This window comes from Anabrus simplex, chromosome 1 (assembly GCF_040414725.1).
Source record: "Anabrus simplex isolate iqAnaSimp1 chromosome 1, ASM4041472v1, whole genome shotgun sequence".
Lineage (NCBI taxonomy): Eukaryota > Metazoa > Arthropoda > Insecta > Orthoptera > Tettigoniidae > Anabrus > Anabrus simplex.
The window spans coordinates 559,597,658-559,617,737 of NC_090265.1; positions in this window are offsets into that span (position 1 = coordinate 559,597,658).

Genomic DNA, 20,080 nt, shown 5'->3' on the forward strand with positions numbered 1-20,080 from the left:
TTTCCTGAATAAATAGGAATCTTTTAAACAGACCTTTCATTCCAGTAGATAGATTAGAATTACTGAACCCTACCTTTACCTCAGCAAGTGACGAAGAACCCGATACGACCCAAGAGACAGATCTCATGAACTTTGCTGATAGGTAAGGTAGGTAGGTATCCCTCAATATGGACCAACGGGTTCAATACAATATGTAAAAGGTGACGAGAATCTAATTGTGATGGGAGACTGGAATGCAGTGGTAGGCCAAGGAAGAGAAGGTAGTACAGTAGGAGAATTAGGATTGGGACAAAGGAACGAAAGAGGAAGTCGGCTGGTTGAATTCTGCACTGATCATAATTTAGTCCTTGCCAGTACTTGGTTCAAACACCACAAACGACGGCTGCATACGTGGACGAGACCTGGAGACACTGGAAGGTATCAAACAGACTTCATTATGATTAGGCAGAGATTCATAAACCAGGTGTTGGATTGCAAAACTTTCCCAGGAGCAGACGTGGACTCTGACCACAACTTGTTGGTCATGAAATGCCATCTGAAGTTGAAGAAAGGAAAGAATGCAAAAAGATGGGATCTAGACAAGTTGAAAGAAAAGAATGTGAGAGATTGTTTCAAGGAACATGTTGCACAAGGACTAAATGAAAAGGCTGAAGCAAACACTATAGAGGAAGAGTGGAGAGTCATGAAAAATGAAGTCAGTAGGGCTGCTGAAGAAATGTTAGGAAGGAAGAAAAGATCAACTAAGAATCAGTGGATAACTCAGGAGATACTAGACCTGATTGATGAACGACGAAAATACAAAAATGCTAGAAATGAAGAGGGCAGAAAAGAAAACAGGCGATTAAAGAATGAAGTGGATAGAAAGTGCAAGGTAGCTAAGGAAGAATGGCTGAAGGAGAAGTGCAAGGATGTCGAAGGCTGTATGGTCCTGGGAAAGGTAGATGCTGCATACAGGAAAATCAAGGAAACCTTTGGAGAAAGGAAATCTAGGTGTATGAATATTAAGAGCTCAGATGGAAAGCCACTTCTAGGGAAAGAAGACAAAACAGAAAGATGGCAGGAGCATATCCAACAGTTGTATCAAGGTAAAGATGTAGATAATTTGGTTCTGGAACATGAAGAAGCTGTTGATGCTGATGAAATGGGAGACCCAATTTTGAGGTCAGAGTTTGACAGAGCTGTGAGTGACCTCAATAGGAACAAGGCACCTGGAATTGATGACATTCCCTCTGAATTACTGACTGCCTTAGGAGAAACCAGCATGGCAAGGTTATTTCATTTAGTGTGCAAGATGTATGAGACAGGAGAAGTCCCGTCCGATTTTCGGAAGAATGTTGTTATACCTATTCCCAAGAAAGCCGGTGCTGACAGGTGTGAAAACTACCGCACCATTAGTTTAGTATCTCATGCCTGCAAAATTTTAACACGTATTATTTACAGAAGAATGGAAAAACAAGTTGAAGCTGAGTTGGGAGAAGATCAATTTGGCTTCAGAAGAAATGTAGGAACACGTGAAGCAATCCTGACTTTACGTCTGATCTTAGAGGATCGAATCAAGAAGGACAAGCCCACGTACATGGCATTCGTAGATCTAGAAAAGGCATTCGATAATGTTGATTGGACCAAGCTATTTATGATTCTGAAGATGATAGGGATCAGATACCGAGAACGAAGAATTATCTACAATCTGTATAAAAATCAGTCTGCAGTGATAAGAATCGAGGGCTTTGAAAAAGAAGCCGCAATCCAGAAAGGAGTGAGGCAAGGCTGCAGCTTGTCCCCTCTCCTTTTCAATGTTTACATAGAACAGGCAGTAAAGGAAATCAAAGAGAAATTTGGAAAGGGAATCACAGTCCAAGGAGAGGAAATCAAAACCTTGAGATTTGCCGATGATATTGTTATTTTGTCTGAGACTGCAGAAGATCTCGAGAAGTTGCTGAATGGTATGGACGATGTCTTGGGTAAGGAGTACAAGATGAAAATAAATAAGTCCAGAACAAAAGTAATGGAGTGCAGTGGAGCGAAGGCAGGTGATGCGGAAATATTAGATTAGGAAATGAAGTCTTAAAGGAAGTAGATGAATATTGTTACTTGGGTAGTAAAATTACTAACGATGGCAGAAGTAAGGAGGACATAAAATGCAGACTAGCACAAGCAAGGAAGAGTTTTCTTAAGAAAAGAAATTTGCTCACTTCAAACATTGATATCGGAATTAGAAAGATGTTTTTGAAGACCTTCGTGTGGAGCGTGGCATTGTATGGAAGTGAAACATGGACGATAACTAGCTCAGAAAGAAAGAGAATAGAAGCTTTTGAAATGTGGTGTTACAGAAGAATGCTGAAGGTGAGATGGATAGATCGAATCACGAATGAAGAGATACTGAATCGAATTGGTGAGAGGAGATCGATTTGGCTAAATTTCACGAGAAGAAGAGATAGAATGATAGGACACATCTTAAGACACCCAGGACTTGTTCAGTTGGTTTTTGAAGGAAGTGTAGGTGGTAAGAACGGTAGGGGTAGACCAAGGTATGAATATGACAAACAGATTAGAGCAGATGTAGGATGCAATAGTTACGTAGAAATGAAAAGGTTAGCACAGGATAGGGTGGCATGGAGAGCTGCATCAAACCAGTCTATGGTCTGATGACTCAAACAACAACAATGCACATAAATCAAATTGTAGGGGTCTACTGTCTGTATATTCTTTTTTTATAACTTTCTGAGATACGATTCCGTTTTAGGTACATTCAAGATCGTATCGTTGGATTTTAGCATTCGTTTCGGTCCGTCCATTTGTCTGTCTGTTATACCAACAGGGGAAACGGCTGAGTGCATTTTTTCCAAACCCCATATTTGGAGTCTACTCATCCAGGAACAGTATGCTTTTAAAATCATTTAATAGACACGGGCCTTGTAGGGAGAACAAGAGAATTATTTAAAGTTTTCCCATATACTATTGATTGTCTGTAAAATTTGTCACGTAGTACATGGGTGATTGGGGCTTCTGAAGTGACGCTCACCATACATGAAAAGCGAATGATGTTCAAAACGGTACTCATGAGTTTTGATCATCGAAACACTCATTCTGCCCGGCGTTAGGAGTCCAATGAGGCTGCTGTTTCCACACTTCAACATATACATGACACGCTCTAAATGTATACGCAATTCAGCTGTGTTGTGTGGTAATCTGCCCGCCTTCTCATCAATGATGGATAGCTCAGCTACTTTGGAATAAGCACCATGAACGCTAATTTACACATCACAATGCATAACGCTTTGATAATTCAATTTATTTGTTTCCTTTCCTTTCATTTCAACTGCAGTTAAATGCTGGTATAAAACTTGAAGTATTGGTCGGGTGACTGATTTTTCATGGACTATATCTGCCCTCGGCATGCCTAATCGCGTACTTTTATCATTTAACCCAAGGACAGTGTTCGCATTTTAGTGTTCTATCACCTCCATGTGGTTCGAAGAGGATCCTGCCTCATGATATTTGTCCTCACTGTTGGAAACTCTTCCTTATTTTCAATATCGTCAAGTATTTCTTCATTATGGCTTTGGTAATTAGAAATATATCTTCTGACAACTCCAGAAAGTAGTTATTTCTTAGTATGGGTCGTCCTTTGCCTTCTTCAGTTTATAAATAATCCTCATACAGCAGTAAAGCTTCAAACTTACGTCTTCTACATGCCTCCATTTTGAAATTTTAGCAGTTGTTAAGAGGTTTAACACAGGGCTGCTGCCAGGTTAATTTAACACAAGTATTAACAATTTGTTAGAGTTAACAATCCTTGATGAGACGACCATTTTGTTAAATTATGTGTTAAGTCTCCTTAACAGCAGAGTTAACACTTAACATTCGTTGAAGAAACCGGGCCGTAGCCATCATGAATCGTTACAAAAATCAAGACTTGTTCAGTACTATCACTCTCTGTCTGACAGTAAAGATGATTAATACCTTGTCTTAATTAGCTGATACTTGAGCTGTTCATATTTTCCTTTTTCCACATGACCTTTAACAGTCGTTTGTTATACTCGTAGTTGTGTGTTTTCTTTTGCCGTTACGAACGCTACTTCGTTATCTTCAAATGAATAACCGAACTACCGAGCGAGTTGGCCGTGCGGTTAGGGGCGCGCAGCTGTGGGCTTGCATTCGGGAGACAGTGGGTTCGAATCACACTGTCGGTAGCCCTGAAGAATGTTTTCCGTGGTTTTCCATTTTCACATCAGGCAAATGCTAGGGCTGTAACTTACTTAAGATCACGGCCACTTTCTTCCCACTCCCAGCCCTTTCCTATCCCATCGTCGCCATAAGACGCATCTGTGTCGGTGCGACGTAAAGCAGATTTAAAAAAAACATTCAGCTTCAAGTACACTTCCAGAACGCACTCTTGTACGAAAGAATCAGCGTCAGACTTTGTATGGCTCGTCCCGTGCTATGATATTTTGTAATAAAAACATTACTCTTTAATATTCATTTGTGTCCACCTTTGTGGTGTAGTGGTTGGTGTGATTAGCTGCCACACCGACTATTTAAAAGACTGCTGAGAGAAAGAAATGTTTTCAAAGATGACCGAGCGAGTTGGTCATGCGGTTAGGATCGCGTAACTATGAGCTTGCATTCGGGAGATGGTGGGTTCGAATCCTACCTTCGGCAGCCGTTAGGATAGTTTTCCGTAGTTTCCCGTTTTCTAAACAGGCAAATGCTGCTGTTGTACCTTAATTAAGACCACGATGCTTCCTTCCTACTCTTAGCTTTACTATCCCATCGTCGCCATACGACCAATCTGTGTGGGTGCGACGTAAGGCAACTTATTTGATTTATATTATTTTAATGTGTAGGCTACTTATTGTGAACAAAAGTATTTTTACATTTAAGTCTATATAGGCTATATAATAGAGTCCTGACTTTCAGAGAACTGTGGAAAATAATAAGTTAGTGTATAAAATTAGAGTTATGCAATTATTATTATTATTATTATTATTATTATTATTATTATTATTATTATTATTATTATTATTATTATTTGTTTTACGCCCCACTAACTACTTTTACGGTTTTCGGAGATGCCGAGGTGCCGGAATTTAGTCCCGCAGGAGTTCTTTTACGTGCCAGTAAATCTACCGACACGAGGCTGACGTATTTTAGCACCTTCAAATACCACCGGACTGAGCCAGGATCGAACCTGCCAAGTTGGGGCCAGAAGGCCAGCGCCTTAACCGCCTGAGCCATTCAGCCCGGCTATTATTATTATTATTATTATTATTATTATTATTATTATTATTATTATTATTATTATTATTATTATTATTATTATTGTGCATTTTTGTACCCGGTCTAGAAAGCCAAGAATAACGGCCGAGAGGATTCGTCGTGCTGACCACACGACACCTCGTAATCTGCAGGCCTTCGGGCTGAGCAGCGGTCGCTTGGTAGGCCAAGGCCCTTCGAGGGCTGTAGTGGCATGGTTTCTTTTTTTTTTTTTTTTTTTTGTATTTTTGTACTGTGTCTTAATATAATGAGGTATTGATATACCAGATAAGTATTATTCATGTGTTTTATTTAACTTATTTATTTTATATTATGTATTTACCGCGAATACAATTAAATTTCCATCTTTTTTGAAATCATTTGAGGAAAGACTAGACAAACAATTGACAGGGAATCTCCCACCTATGCGACAGCTCTAAATGCAGATCATTGATGACTGTGTGTACAAATATTTTTCATTTAATTCTATATACTTATGTCCGGCTCCATGGCTAAATGGTTAGCGTGCTGGCCTTTGGTCCAGAGGGTCCTGGGTTCGATTCCCGACCGTTTCTGGGATTTTAACCATAATTGGTTAATTACAATGGCTTGTGGGCTGGGTGTGTGTGACGTATGCAGCATTAGAAATCATCCCAGGTAGGGCCCTCAACTTCACAGACATGCAGGTCGCCTAATAGGCCGTCTACGAGAAAAAGACACGCACCAGGCCTCTCCGGAGGACATAAGCCATTATTATTATTATTATTATTATTATTATTATTATTATTATTATTATTATTATTATGTACTTATTTAATGGAGTCATCACTGTGGGGGAAAGGCTTTATAACATTAAAACTTGATGTGAAGAGTGGCTGCACATAGCTCGGCCGTGCACATAGACAAGCAGTTCACAGAAGGAAGACCAGATGGCAGCAGCAAGGATTGTATGTTGTTGCTGCCGTCTTATTAGTACACACTATACACTGTACACAGACGCAATAGGATGATGATGTATGTTGTTCAAAGGGGCCTAATAGCTAGGTCATCGGCCCTTAATGGCACGAAGAGTAACGAAATGAACATTAAAACTTCGAAATGTATCCACTGTCTAGAATCTAAACCGAATGGTGATGAGAAAAGGATCGTTAAACAAAAACAATCAGTGGATCCAATTCACAATGTCTTAATTACTTGGATGGTGCTATTATCTAAAGGGGTCCAAAATCCGGGTCACCGTCATCTCACAACGGTACTAATCACTAGTAAAACAGAACCATGGCGTTTCTCCTATACTGGTACTAATCACAGGTAACGTAGACTCATCGCGTTTCTTGCATGGTGGTACTAATCACAGTCAATGTAACCCCATGGTATGTCACACACAATGACACCACTCGCAGGTAACACAAACCCATGTCGTTTCGCACATAATATAATTTCATGTGGCTATTTCTAGTCGAGTGCAGCCCTTGTAAGGCAGACCCTCCGATGAGGGTGAGCGGCATCTGCTATGCATAAGTAACTGCGTGTTATTGTGATGGAGGATGGTGTTATGTGTTGTGTGTGAGTTGCAGGGATGTTGGGGACAGCATAAACACCCAGCCCCCGGGCCATTGGAATTAACCAATGAAGGTTAAAATCCCCGAACCAGCCGGGAATCGAACCCGGAACCCTCTGAACCGAAGGCCAGTACACTGACCATTCGGCCAACGAGTCGGACGTTTCGCACATAAGGGCACCACTCACACGCAACGCAGACCCATGGTGCTCCTCACCTAGGTGTACTAATCACGGGCGCCGGTATTCCCGTGGTGTTCCTCAATTGGTGGAACTAATCACAAGGGGTCGTTCACATAGTGGTACTAATCACAGGCAATGCAGATCCACGGTGTATCACACATTATGGTAACGCCCACAGGTAACGCAATCCCATGGTGCTCCTCACATAATAATACCATAATACTATTCTCTGGCAACAGAGATCAATGGTTTTCCTCAAATAGTGGTACTAATCACGGGCGCCGTGCTGTTTCTCACGTAGTACTAACCGCAGGTAACGTAGATCCATGGTGTTGCACATAAAGTGGTACAACACATACATAACACAGACCATACTGAACACAGTGGAACGGGCCAGTGGAATACACATGACGACCTCTTTCACAAGCAACACTCAGACCCATAATGTTCCACACAGAATGATACTGCTCCTATAATAGACCCTCGCAAGGTCGCAAGTAACGTCAACCCACGGTGCATCCTCATCCACAGGGGGTGATGCTATAGAAACGATGACTAATGTGCCGTGAATCGGACCACTGTATCGATTCAGTAACGTGAACGGAATCAAATAAATCGTTTCAGTAAAATAAATCGAATATCCCGTTACTACTTGCGAGTAGGACAGAGTGATTAACTCTATGCTTGGCAAGTGGAGGGTGATCAGGGGGATATATCCCCACCCCCACATGAGGAACTAGTACTCATTATTATAAACAGATATATCTATTATTGTATTATTTTTACGAAAGTGGAAATAATAAAAATATCCATTTGCAAAATTATCCATTAATATACGTTTTTAAATTATTACTATTATTATTATTATTATTATTATTATTATTATTATTATTATCATCATTATCATCATCATCATCATCATCATTGTACCAGGAGGTACACCTCAACTCCGAACATTCAAAAGAAGCGCATTAAAGGACTATATCTATCGAACAAACGTGAAATTGCTACTGCATGAAGTTGAGACATTAATCAGAAGATGTCACTACTAAATAATTGACAAGTTTGTCATTTCTAAGTTTTCTAAACTGATTGGATTTATTTTGTTTTGTTGTACATCAAGATGTTTGAACTTTTCTCCATAGATGTCTCTACAAAAAGAACTGTGATCATGCACTCTGGTGCAAGACGGAAGAATTAGTGATTTAAAGAAGTTTTGTGTTCTTATGTTTCCCAACTACATTATTGTTCATTTGTTTTTTATATATTTCTAGGTTTGCAACACTTCTCTCTCATTCCGCCAGTTTTTTTTTAATTTGACCAATCACTATTTTCTGTAACCATTTTTCAGCCTACCACAGGCTTCTTGTTGGTTTTTGGGTGTAACTTTTTTATTCTGCCAATAAAATTGAGAGTGCGTGTCCGGATTAGTCCAGAACCCTCTAGAACCGTCTCCTCGCGTATATAAGCTGCGGCTTTTCTGGCTACCTTGTCTTTGGATCACCGTATTTCTGAGAGTGTGTGTGTTAAGACAGGAGGCGGGGAGCCTCATTCTTCGCAAGACAGTCCATCAGCCAAGGTAATGACCATCAGTCTTATTTTTCTGTAGTTACCTCCGCAGACTTACACGAGGGAAAGGTTTAAATTTCTAATTATGTAACCTCCTGTTTTCTAAAATGTGAAACCTTCTTTCGGCTAATGTAAAATTTCAGGAACTCTTAAAACTGTAAATCAGGGATAGAGAGTGCGTTACCCTCTCGAGTTCCCCGTCAACTTGGTTTGAGGTGACTACGACTTTGTAACTGTTTTTCATTCCTGTAATGCATTACATTAACCTTCATTCGAGTCACCTCAGTAGGTTGGGATTAGCCCCTGTATCATCGGGCCGAGAGCCGCGTTAGAATTTTATACTTCATTATCTAGGAGCGCAAGGGTACGCCTCCATTCAGTTTGTGTTCGGGCCATTTATTTCACCTGTTCTCTTTCCACGAAGGCCCAGTAGGTTAGGTAATAGATACCCCTGTGGAAAAGAAAATGTAAATTGTAAATTGTGCCTAGAGAGACCAGAGATTGTAAGGTTTCTGTAATGTCGCCTTAAGCGGGCTGTAAGAAATTCGTTAATGTTAAAGAGCATGTAAGCTCCTTCCTGAGATTGTGAATTCTCTGTAATAGGGAGGGGTGCCTCTGAAAGGCTATAGATTTGTAAGCTTTGGAGCAAAGTGCTCTTGAATTGGGGGATTTCGGTCCTTGACTAAATAATACCTCAGTTGCGAAATTGTAAATTTGTAAACTAGGGGCTTGAAGCCCAGAAATTGTTATAGTTCCGAGTCCTAGGTTCTCCAATTCTTGAAATTGTCATTGTACCTCTAACCTCATTATTTCACTAAGTGAAAAATTTGTTAAGTTTGAGATTCTAAAATAAATATAACCTTTATTTAAAGTTTTAAATTAATTTTTGATATCGTAGTTAGACCCATTCAACACCAGCACCTTCTTTCACCTCTTTCTGCTCCACGGAAATCCCGTAACAATTATTATTATTATTATTATTATTACTTCCTTCCTTTCTTTCTTACTTTCTTTCTTAATTCGTTTACCCTCTAGGTTGGGTTTTTCCCTCGGACTCAACGAGGGAGCCTACCTCTGCCGCGTTACCGTCTCAGGGGCACTGTCCTGGAGAGTGAGACTTTGGGTTGGGGATTAAACTGGGAAGGAGGACCAGTACCTCGTCCAGGCGGCCTCACCTGCTATGCTGAACAGGAGCCTTGTGTCGGAATGGGAAGATTGGAAGGGATAGGCAAGGAAGAGGGAAGGTAGCGGCCGTGGCCTTAAGTTAGGTAGCATCCCGGCTTCCTTCGTTCTCCGTTAGGGTCTTCTAGGGACCACGAAACAATTTCAATGCTTCATCCTTTGTTGTTTCTTCTCCTCCTCAAATACTCCTCTCTCCCCTCACTATGCCTCCTTTTCCTGTCCTCAGACCATTTTGAGCCTGTTTTCTTTCCCTTGCGACCTTGGAATCCTTCCATTTTTAACACTTTATTTCTAAAATTCTCTCTCTCTGTTGCTTCTCCTTCCCTTATGTTGTTTCCTTCCAAATCTGTCTTGGCTTCATGAATCTAAGTTGTTGTCGACTTCTTGTTCCAAAGATATTTGAAGATCTGTTTGGTTAACCTGTTGTCATCCATTCTGTATAAATGTCCATAAATATTAATCGCCTCTTCCGCATTGTATCTGTTATATTTTCTATGTTCCGGTATATTTCATCAATACTTCTTGATTGCCAGAGTTTTGTAAGCGGGCCGAATATTTTCCGTATAATTTTTATTTCCACTACTTCTAATTTATTCAGCTTGTAATTAAGTACTAGGCATTCACTCCCGTATAGGCATTCCGGTTTGACTACTGTGTTGTAGTGTTGTATTTTCAGGTTTTTAGATGAACAGTTTTTATTGTAGATATTCCTAGTTATACCGTTTGCTCTTTCCATCTTGTGTATCCTTTATTCCACAGCGGATTTTTCCAAACCATTTTCTTGAATTGTTCCTCCCTAATATTTGAATTTCTTTACCTTCTTTATTCGACCAATTTCTGTTACTAGAAATTCTGGAGCATTTTTATATTTGTCATCTTTTTCACAGAAGTTCTTAAACCTGTTCTGTTGGCTCTTTTTCAAGATATTAACTTGTGTTGCTGCATCAGGTTGTCTGAAAGTATGGCAAAAATCATCTGCAAATGCAAGACAGTTTATTTCAACACCTCTGTTCTTTCTCCCCAGTGTTATTGGCGATAGCTTGTGTTCATTCAGTTTTTCATTCCAAATTCTTACTAGGACGCAGTTGAATAGGAGTGGAGATAAAGAATCACCTTGCCATACACATATATTTATTCTGAATGGTTTAGATATTTCACCCATACATTTTACTTTTGATATGGTGTCTGTGAGGGTTTCACGGATTACAGTAGGTTTGCCAATTTGATTTTAACTCCGAACTCTCGGATTATTTTATCTAGAGTTTCGCTATCAACAGAGTCAAAAGCCTTTTTAAATACTATAAATGTTACTACTATGTCTTTAGAGTTCATTAATCTGTGACGGATTGTTGACTTCAAGTTGAACATCTGTTCTGGGCAAGATCTGTCCTTTCTAAAACCACTCTGATATTCACCGAAATGACTGTCAAGAGTTGCTTATATTCTATTCAGTAATATTGTTGAAAATATCTCACAAGCCACTGGCATTTTTCTTGTTACCTTTCTTATGCAAAGGATGTATAAGAGCCACTTTCCATTCTTCCTGAATCTTCTCCATTTTCCAGTTTTCTTCAAATATGATTTGATACCGGGTTTATTATTCATTATTATTCATTATTATTCACTGTGCTCGTCTGCCATACTTAGTACTAATTTCTATTGAAGGTTGAGAAACCCTGGACTATGTGCCTCCCCAGAAATGGAAGTCTCGTTTCTACACATCTCTACTTCCTACCAGGGAATCGAAACCACGTCCTCCATGGTGAACCCAACATTCTATTACTATATTAAATATGTGGCACGTAAATAATGAGAGCGGCATCCGGTGTTTTATTACAGCTTCTGTTCAAAACGTCTTCAGAAATAGAAGATCCTTTTGAGGCGATCATTTCTCGGGTATCACGTCCTACATCCTACAATTCATACTCAGGATTCCAACAGAAGGTATTTAACTGGATTGACCGACAAAATCAATGGGATCACTTGAATTTTTAATGCAGAATGCATGTTAAATTGTAAAACATTTGCTTTATTATTTACATTGATTATTTTCATGAAACAATTGAAGGGTTGGGTGGAAGAAGGGCGTAACTCGAATTACGTCCTTTATCCGTAAAATGACTCTCTATGCTCTCTGGCGGTGTCTGCATCAGCCAGTAAAAGCGGCTTTACACTAGCTCCATAGATGGCAGTGGAGAGTCAATTCTCATACATAGCTGAGTTGCGCCTGTCTTCCAGATCAGGGCTGTCTTGAGCAAGACGGACGTAGGTAATCACAATGGCTGCTATGTCACCACACACAAGTTCCGATGAAAGTGAATAGAACTGTTCTGACGAAGGAAATAGTAGTGACAATTATTTATATGATAAGGCAAAGAAGAACAAGGGTAGAAAACGAAAAAGTTTTAAGAACTTGTGGAAGAAAGAGATCATTAAGCGCCGACGAAATTCCAGGAAAGCATATACAAGTACTTCAAGAAAATGGTGAGTAATAGCCTACTTGTTAATATTGCACTGGCGAATGAATTGAGGGTACTACTAATGCAGGCTTATACTATAATATACCGTACATTAGATCTAGATAAGCACTTAAATACTAGGTCTAACTAATATTTTCCTGCAGGTTAACAAGAAAAATTAAAACCTGTTGAACAATGCTGCATGAAGGGATGCTATGAGATGTCTGCTGAAGACCAGGAAATTCTTCATGGAGAGTTTTGGGGAAATGGAAGCAAAGAACAACAGGATACACTTCTTATGGGATACATGGAGAAGAGGAACATCAAGAAACGCCAGGAATATTTCATGTTATTGTGATATTGTGAATATTTAATCTATTTCTTGCATTGCAGGTTTCTAGTAAACATAATGTTTTGTAAAAATGATTGCCATCGTAGTAAATATTATGCAGTATTGTACCTCCACAAGAAATACCGTACATACAGTCAATTTGCAACATTACATGCATATAGTTTCTCTTTTCAACAACCTTCTATGGAAGAAGGGCGTAATTCAAAAAATATTACGGCTCTGGTCTTGCGGGTTATTGAAACGTTGCCCATAAAATTCACTGTAATCATATGAGGAAGTGTATCGCTAAGACATGCATGAATATTGTTACATTCCAGTAACAGATAAAAGGTCTAGGTAGTTTTCGTTGATTATCTCAAAACTATGTTTTTTGAGTTACGCCCTTCTTCCACCCAACCATTCAATTATCTAACTACGGGTGATAATAACAGACAAATAACGTTTTTTACTTAGATCATTTTTTCATGAAAATAATAAAAGAAATGTTTCACAATTTAACATGCTTTTTCTTTTGAAAATTTAAATGATCCGTTAATTTTGCCGGTCAATGTATTTCTTGGTGGACAGAATTACGAGTCTGTTGATGACCCCCGGGAGCATTGTGCTCTGCCGCTATCTTAGGCGGACTAACAGTACGAAGCTCTTATCAGAGTTAACGGTGAGTGTCGTCTTGTATAAAGAGTGTGTTTTTAACGACAAGCTACCAGTATCATGGGTATGTCTGGAGTGGCACTCTTCCTGTTCATCGCTCTTCTAATGAGGGCCAGTGCTCAAATTTTCTTCTCACCATACTCCACAAGTAAGTAGCTGACAAGACAGGAACATTTCCCACCCACGCTAACCAGATATGTCTGAAGGTGCTTACTGTTGAATTCTCTCTTTAATTCCTTATAATTAGGGCCTGTATCTTTTGTAATATCGAAGTGCGAAATTTGCACATAAAAACGTAGTAAATATCGGGGAAATATGTAATTAAATATGTAATATTAATAAAATGTTTAATAGCATTAATGCACTAAATTTACAAACATGTTTGTATCTTCCTTTTATTATGACTTATGAATGTTTTAAGTACCCCAGTAATTTAAACAAAGTCATCGTTGCTGCTTTAGATCATTCATATAGTCTATTTTCTCATTTTGGCAATATTAAATAACCAAATAAAAGGTATAATCCAAATATTTCAAATATTTAAAAAATGTTATGCACTGCAAATTAATAATAATAATAATAATAATAATAATAATAATAATAATAATAATAATAATGTTATTGGATTTACGTCCCGCTAACCACTTTTACGGTTTTGGAGACACCGGGGTGCCGTAATTTAGTCCCACAGGAGTTCTTTTACGTGCCAGTAAATCTACCGATACCAGACTGACGTATTTGAGCACCTTCAAATGCCACCGGACTGAGCCAGGATCGAACCTGTCAAGTTAGGGTCAGAAGGCCAGCGCCTCAACCGTCTGAACCACTCAGCCTGGCAATTAATACAGAATTTGTCTTTAAACCCCTATCGCTCCACTGTCGGCAACCGTGAAGATAGTTTTCTGTGGTTTCCCATTTTTACACGAGACAAATGCTGAGACTGTACCTTATTTAAGGCCACGGCCGTTTTCTTCCTACTGCTAGGCCTTTCCTATCCCATCGTCGCCATAAGACCTATCTGTTTCGGTGCGACGTAAAGCAAATTGCAAAAAAAAAAAAAAAAAAAAGGAAAAGAAAAGAAAAGAAAAGCAAAAAAAACACCTATCAAGTAACACAAATAGTACAGTAACTCTTTTATCATGATGTGCAGTGTGTCACCAAGTACTTTCTCATGATTTTCATTGTAATGTTTTAGCGCTGATCTGATAAAGTTCTCTTGTACGCTGAGAAGGGCTGTTTAAGATTGCAGCAAGCACTTTCTCATGTTTTTCATTGTAATGTTTTAGCGCTGATCTGATAAAGTTCTCTTGTACGCTGAGAAGGGCTGTTTAAGATTGCAGCAAGTACTTTCTCATGTTTTTCATTGTAATGTTTAAGCGCTGATCTGATAAAATTCTCTTGTACGCTGAGAAAGGCTGTTTAAGATTGCAGCAAGTACTTTCTCATGTGTTTCATTGTAATGTTTAAGCGCTGATCTGATAAAGTTCTCTTGTACGCTGAGAAAGGCTGTTTAAGATTGCAGCAAGTACTTTCTCACGTTTTTCATTGTAATGTTTTAGCGCTGATCTGATAAAATTCGTTTGTACGCTGAGAAAAGCTGTTTAAGATTGCAGCAAGTCACCAGCGCATATTTTAAAAGATATAACTAGCTGGGTGAAATATCTTCCAGGGGTTCTTCTTTTTCGCTACTAATGATCTTACACACAAATAGAGAGCTTGTATAACCTAGATTTTGGATTAGTGCTGTTCTGTGGAGTTGTGGTAGTTGGCCCTACTGTACTTCACGGACAAACGGGTAGAAATACCAATTTTAAAGCCAACTTTAGCAATTGAAATACATTTTATATGATGTGAAATTCGCCATTTATTTTAGTAGTCTGAAAATTAAACGAGCTGACACAATTTTTAAACATTTTTGAATAATTACAAAGATATGTACAAACATGTTACATTCTTCACAAAATGTGTAACAATATGTAATATTAGTAAGAATATGTTCCGTGACTCAGGCGGCAGCGCGCCGGCCTCTCACCGCTGGGTTCCGTGGTTCAAATCCCGGTCACTCCATGTGAGATTTGTGCTGGACAAAGCGGAGGCGGGACAGGTTTTTCTCCAGGTACTCCGGTTTTCCCTGTCATAATTCATTCCAGCAACACTCTCCAATATAATTTCATTTCATCTATCAGTCGTTAAACATTGTCCCAGAGGAGTGCGACAGGCTTCGGCAGTCGGCACAATTCCTATCCTCGCCGCTAGATGGGGCTTCATTCATCCAATCCTGACCCAGTCGAATGACTGGAAACAGGTTGTGGATTTTTATTTTACTAAGAATATGTAAAATTATGTAAAATGAAACAGAGGCATAACCATATCAGAACCACAATTCGCCGACATTTTACACTTTCAGCTGTCTACAAGTAAAGGAATGGAATATACCGGGCGAGTTGGCCGTGCGGTTAGGGGTGCGCAGCTGTGAACTTGCATCCGGTAGATAGTGGGTTCGAACCCCACTGTCGGCAGCCCTGAAGGTGGATTTCCGTGGTTTCCCATTTTCACACCAGGCAAATGCTGGGGCTGTACCTTACCTAAGGCCACGGCCGCTTACTTCCCATTCCTAGGCCTTTCTTATCCCATCGTCGCCATAAGACCTATCTGTGTCGGTGCGACGTAAATCATATAGCAAAAAAAAAAAAAAAATGCCAGTTCTTGATGGATGCGGTACTATTGCATCTGTTTCTTTATAAAAGCCAGATCAAATTGTAGCTACCAGTGAAGTCCCAATCTTATCCATGGCTGTGGCAATATGGAAGCTGTTGAGTAATGACATTCGGGGCACGACCAGTGTGCCTGAGTATTATGAAAGGTGTTGTTCATAGGTTTGGTCGTGCTGCAATAGAATTTTCCGACCCTGTGAGGAAAGCAATGACAAACTACCTCCCTCCTCATTTTGCCCAGTATGCCACTTTCGGTTTTTGCGGTTTCCTTATAACCACATAACCTTTGGTGGTGCTATTTGAGTATCCAACCAGCCTCTGGGCTGAAGGCTTAGCAGACATATGGGATGATTTTTTTGCAAGCGGTATAATATCACATTAACTCAGAGAGGTTTTGGCAACCATGGGCTGGGAGCGGGAAGGAAGCAACCGTGGCCTTAAGCAAGGCACAGCCTAGTGTGAAAATGCGAAAGAACGGAAAACTATCCTCAGCGTTGCTGACGGTAAGGTTCAAACCCACCATCTTCATGTGCTGAATGCAAACTTATAGCTACACGGCCCGTACCGCTCACCCAACTCGCCTGGCAAAGTCCCGAATATTTTATATTGATCTTACAATAGTTCAGTTGAATTTCTGATTATCGGAGAGGCTTATATGCAGGTTATCCACACAGATGGCCATCCTTCAGATTCCAATAGATCCCAAGTTGAAATTTTTACCTGGAAAATCACATTGCGTCTGGCATACATCCAGTCTTAAAACTCTTACCAAAATTTGAAATAATCGAGCGGATTTCCTACACCGTGCACACCGTCTAGCTACAAGTTTGCATTCGGGAGATGGTTGACTCGATCCCATTCTCAAGGAGGCTGCTGTACCTTAATTAAAGCCACGGCTACTACCTCCTTAGTCCGTGATCTTTTATATACCAACACCATCAAGACCTATGTAAGTTTAAGACAAAGCAAAGAGAAAACTAAAAATGTCAGTGACCACAGAAATACGTGGGGGTAAGGCGAAGGGACGTCAGGCGTATTAGGGTTAACTAATCTCTCACTAGACAGAGAAAGAAACTGTTCTACAGAGGAGCGTTATTTTAAACGTTCTGCTACGGAGATGGCACTCACACCAGGCAAATGCTGGGGCTGTACCTTAATTAAGGCCACGGCCGCTTCCTTCCCACTCCTAGCCCTTCCCTGTCCCATCGTCGCCATAAGACCTATCTGTGTCGGTGCGACGTAAAGCAACTTGAAAAAAAAAACGGAGGTGGCTTAGATCACTCTCCACGATACAACTGAGAATCTGCACTGTTCGTAAATCCATTATTAGGATCACGACTCCCACAGCATGTAGCAAGAGTAAGGTCCTTCCACGGGTTTTCCTACATTAACACCATACCTGTTTCAAGTAGAGGTGGTGGTGGTTGTTATTGTTTTTAAGCTATGTAATTTTGCTGGCAGTGTTAAGAACAGTGAACAAGTACACATAACAAAATATCGTGCATACTTTTCTGAAGTGCAAATACGATTTATTTTGAATAGGACACTACTAAGCAATCATAGTCAGTTGAACTATCTCGTGTTCGCTACACTACACAGTGACGTGTGAAATCCTGACGAGTGCCTATTTCTCGTAATTATCATATCTGCCTGCCGCTCACAAGTTGAATCTCAAGACGTATCAACGAGGGAATGCAACCGTGGTATCAACGTGGGATATGGAGTGTGGTGCTATGGTGATGACTTCACGACATTGGCTGCCTATGGTAACAACTTGCTGTTCGCCGACCAGCAGCTGTCTACATTCCAGTCCTGAGTTCCATTAAAAACAGGTGATATGAAGTGCATTTCAAAAACACTTTCAAAACAAGTGTATTAAATTCCACAAAAACTAGCTTTCTTCTTGCCAAGTAGAATAGTAAAATCAGTGACTTCGTTTAGCAGCTTTACGAACAATTATTACAACGATAATTGGAAACTAGACTTTTACTAAATTCTAGTTTGCGTTATTTTCGAAGTGTTAAATTTTCCATACTTATAAAAACTTTTAGGAAGAACTTCATAAAAAGTGAAAGAGTATTTATTTTAAAGTGAAGGAATATTTATTATTATTTAAAAATGACTTTAGTAAACTAGTGACATTTATTATTTAAAAGGACTGTAGGGAAATCAATTCTGATATTTTGAATTTTGAGTTTGATCTTCAAGCGAAAGACACCCATTTCAATTAATTTATGGTGACTTAAAAAATGATCAAAACATCAAGATAAAGACAATCTTTTATGGATATCAAGTTATTAAATCAGGCAAACATCAAGATGAACTTTATTTTTTGTTGCATTACGAAAATTTCGTAAAATAACTTGCTTTAATGTTTAAATATTTTAGCAAGGAAACAAATATTTCGTCAAAAGGAGCAAGAATAATAGGAAACATTGCCCATAAATTCATGGTGATGAATAAATTGAGTTTTAAGCCCAACTCCTATTTTGCTCTGTACCTGCACCATAAGAGCCGTCCACCCCTCAGTGAAGATTCTCGTGCCCAGATCCCTGATCATTCCCCGATACAATATATATGCTGCTCACAAAAAAGTAATCACAACTTTGGTATGAACTAGTGTTTATCCCTTGGTGACATTAATGTGGTGGAATATAGAAGTCAAATATATAACTCTCCAGTCGTAGCAGTTATCTTTTTGGCCACACCCTAAACAGGAGCGGTTCGTGACGTACGGCATGGTCTGTCAGTGCTGTGTGAGCTGTCGTATTGGTAAGTAGCACAGGCAGGATAGAGCACAAGAGATGGGAAGGCATTCACTATCAGAAAAACTCATGCGTGTAAGTAAACCTCTTGCAGGCAGGACGGACTGAGCGTTACGTGGCAGAGCGGCTCGGAGAGTGTCAACCAGTCGTCTGCAGATTGTGGCAGCCATATGAAGAGCTACACAATGTAAAACGGTGACCTGATTGAGAGAGAAAACGGAAAACAACGCCATGAGGACCAATTTCTTCGTTTACAGGCCCTCCGAAATCGCCGCAGTACACCCAGGAACCTACGAGGAGAGCTAATTAATGCATATAGGACTGTCGTCAGTACACAGACAGTCAGCGGTAGACTAGGGGAAGGTCAGCTCAATTCCAAGAGACCGCTTAAAGTGGCCCGGTTGACCCATCATCACCGAAAAGATGCCGTCTACAGTTTGCACAACAGCATGTCAACTGGCAGCTCCGACAATGGACTCCAGTATTTTTTGCCGATGAATCCAGATTCCAACTTTCTGGGTCAAATGGTCGTATTCGAGTCTGATGAAACCAAGGAAAACGAAATTTGCCTTGCAACGTGCAGGAAAGAGTCGCTTACAGTAGGTAGCGGATCAGTGATGGTTTGGGGAGGAATTTCTTTGGACCATAAACGTGACCTCGTAGTCATTCAGGGGCGATTGACAGCTGTGCGCTACATTGAGGAGGTTCTGGAGAACCATGTACTACCGACTGCTGACAATACTTGGCATTATTTCACATTAATTCATGATGGAGCCACTGCACATTCTGCTAGGGCCACAAGAGACTTCCTTGCAGATCGACTTCGTAAGCGTATCCAGAATCGCCCACAGCAACTCCGCACACTCCAGGAGCTGACAGCAGCATTATTGGAAGATGGGAGCCATCCCCCAAGATGTAATCCGGAGGATTATCAGAAGCATACCACGCCGGTGTGCTGCTGTGCTACGAGCCAGAGGTGGGAACATAGAGTATTGAAAGGTGGGAAGTGTAAGTTTCAGTTTGCTTTTAGTTACATTCAAGTGCAGTGACTTTCGGTTTTGGACCACTGTGTCTGTTTGGGACAATCAAGCGTAAATGTGTGTGAATTTTTTGTTTGTTTTTGATTTCTGTACAAATAAATGAATATGTTTTGGTTCTGTAAAATCTACCTTTGCAAAATAAAGAAACACAAAGTATTACAGCCAACAAAAAGTTTGATACATTTTTTGTGAGCAGTATATATATTACAAGTTGCTTTACGTCGCACCAACACAAATAGGTCTTATGGCAACGATCGAGTTGTAGCTGTGGCCTTAATTAAGGCCCAGCTCCAGCATTTACCTGGTGTGAAAATGGGGAACCACGGAAAACCATCTTCAAGGCTGCCGA